The following is a 2,468-nucleotide window of genomic DNA, read 5'->3' on the forward strand; positions in this document are numbered from 1 at the left end:
TAGCGTGGAACTCGGTGGAACTCGAAGCAATTTTAAGAATCAAAATCTAGTATTTTTTTCCAAATATCACTTTTTTTAGACACTTTATTAGTTTCTTAGTTTATTTGATGCAATGAACTTGCAGAATTTGAGAATAAGAAATGATTAGATGATTTAACCGGTTTTCCGTTTCGAATTTATCAATAGAATTTGTTCTTGTACATCATTATATAAATTATATCTGTAATACGTGAAAGTGATTTAACTCCAAAAGTAAAGTAGCTTTCAGCTTTCAGTAGCTGGTGGCAGGCCAATTTTCGCTCTATTCAACGAAAAAAACACTTTTGAGATAATAAGTTTTCGTTGGATTACAATTTACAATGGTTTCTCTAAAACGAGAATATTGGAGAGAATTACCAACACGACCCACCGACGGATAGCCGAAAAATTACACATCAAAATGCGAGAGAATCGAGCGGTAAACATCCAACAGGATACCTAAGGTATCTCAAGTGTCTACAACGGTCTGTGGAAAAAGCTACGAGAAAAAGACGACGCGGAAGTCAGGCGGAAAACAGTAGTAGCGTCGACAGTTAGCGGCAGCAGCAGCAACAACAGTGACTGCGAAAATAAAAATTTGATTGCCCCAGCAGGCGTATAATAGCTTTAGTGTAAGAAGATATTTTTTTAAAATTTTTAATTGATAAGTTAATTTTTTTCCGTTAATTAAACAGTTCTGAAGATGGTTGAAAATTTTGAATAAAGTAAACCGAAACGTAAACTAAATGGAAGTTATTTTAAAATCACCGAGAAAAATCAACCGAAAATCGAGAAGATAAAAGGAACGGTGACCGAAACCCAGTTTATGCAAAGAAAACAATTACCCACAATTTGATGTACGGAGCTTCTCGATTGAACAACAACGAAAAAAGTTATGCTTATTTGAAGTTGTGACGTGAATTCACTCAGTTCAAACAGAACAGGGTAGTTGACTGACTACCCTCCCATGTCAAATTTGGTTCCATTAGCTTGATTAGTTCTCCAGTTAAGTAAAAAATTGTAAGGTAGGCCCTCCCTCCTTCCTATCTCTCTACTGGAAGGAGAAAAAGGTACGAAATATTCTTAGAAAACTAGAATATTAATATTAAATTTTGAAATATTTTCAGAGAAGATAAATGTTACTGAACAAAAACTAGAATGCACTTACCCATAGCTTTCTTTCTTATCACTAACCTACATTTTTAACTTGCATGAGAGCATTAAAGTTATTTCCAAGAAATCACGCATTGCGGTTTTCGTAGGTCAGAGTGTAGAAGTCATGATAAGGATGAAAAACTTAACAAATCATGAGAAATTATTTTTAACTACTGTCTTCAATGAGTTCAGTATGAAAAATTCAATTTGTCGTAAAATGAAAGAATTTAAAAAATGATAAACTTCAAATTATCAACCTAAATTACCGCATAACTATCTGGTTGACCTTTATTGTTTTTTTGGTTTTTTTCCTGGGACTATCGGGGAAGAATACCCTTGTAATTGTAATTATATTCTTTGTCATTTTTGTCGTTTTTGTCATTTTTGTCATTTTTGTTATTTTAGTAATTTTTCTCATTTTTTTTCTTCTTAGTCATTTTTGTCATTTTGTCATTTTACCATTTTTGTCATTTTTGTAATTTTTGTAATTTTTGTCATTTTTGTCATTTTTGAAATTTTTAACATTTTTGTAATTTTTGAAATTTTTGTAGTTTTTGTCATTTGTGTAATTTTTGTAGTTTTGTCGTTTTTTATAATTTTTGTAATCTTTGTCATTTTTGTCATTATTGTCATTATTGTCATTATTGTCATTATTGTCATTATTGTCATTATTGTCATTTTTGTCATTTTTGTCATTTTTGTCATTTTTGTCATTTTTGTCATTTTTTGTAATTTTTGTCATTTTTGTCATTTTTGTCATTTTGTCATTTTTGCCATACAGGATGATTTTTTTAAACTACTTTTAAATGTTATGTGTAATTAAACCGAACTTATCACTTTATTTTGTACTTGAATTCAAATTTGATGGGTACCTCATAAAGTTGACGGACGAGCTTTCTGAAAAACTATTTCCTAAACCATCTTCAAAGTGGGAAAGAGAGAGAGGGCTATCCAGACGGCAAAAAATTTGCAACCGCAATCACTGTCATTATAATCAACCGTACCGTCGCATCGCCGCCATGCCATGTGTACGATGTTCCAATCTATTATGATCATCATTAAAGCACCAGCATTATTCCTGTTTGGCGTCTTGACCATCAACATAATCATTATCATCATCATCTTCTTCTTCTCCTTCTGCGGGGGCTTCATTTCGCCTCATCGCGGCGAAAGTCATCGTCGTCGTCGCCAGATGTTTGCTCTCGTTGTTGTTGTTATCATTACGTTTGTGATGCGTCGTCTCTCGTAGTACAGCTATGTATTTGATGGACTTCTCCTCACTTCAAGAGGATTGC

The sequence above is a fragment of the Uranotaenia lowii genome, chromosome 3 (genome assembly GCF_029784155.1).
Source record: "Uranotaenia lowii strain MFRU-FL chromosome 3, ASM2978415v1, whole genome shotgun sequence".
NCBI classification, from domain to species: domain Eukaryota; kingdom Metazoa; phylum Arthropoda; class Insecta; order Diptera; family Culicidae; genus Uranotaenia; species Uranotaenia lowii.